Source organism: Nannospalax galili, unplaced genomic scaffold (genome assembly GCF_000622305.1).
Source record: "Nannospalax galili isolate Female #2095 unplaced genomic scaffold, S.galili_v1.0 scaffold3242, whole genome shotgun sequence".
Lineage (NCBI taxonomy): Eukaryota > Metazoa > Chordata > Mammalia > Rodentia > Spalacidae > Nannospalax > Nannospalax galili.
This window is the reverse complement of record NW_008347290.1, coordinates 50446-50954: the sequence shown is the minus strand read 5'-3', so window position 1 is coordinate 50954 and position 509 is coordinate 50446.

Genomic DNA, 509 nt, shown 5'->3' with positions numbered 1-509 from the left:
CTGCATGTGTGCTGGGAACCAAACTGGGGTCCTCTGAAAGAGCAGGAAATGCTCTTAGCCTCTGAGCCATCCCTCCAGCCCTCTGAAAGCCTCTGTTTCAATTTGCCTTTGTCCTTGGTAGTGGAGAGACTAGACAGCTGTAATATGGGGGAATTAGGAACAAGGCCTCTGGAGCCAGATGGATTCTGTGCCAACCTGGGCAAGTTATTCCATGTCTGTGTGACTTAGTGTCATATTCATGAGGTGGCATAACAGTAATGCCTACCTCAGAGTTATTAGGACAGTTAAGGTTTAAATAAGGTGACTCATACTTCATGTACCCAGTGATACCTGGAAAACTGTGTGTATTAAATATTAATTATTGTTTAGGTGGTGGTGTTTCTCCCATGACCAAAGACAGCATTGAAACTTTAAAGGCACAGCACAGTCTTCCTTAGGTTATCTACAGGGGTCCAATTTTGTTTAAGTCAAGACGGGGGTCTCTGTGAGCATATTCCACAGACTTATGG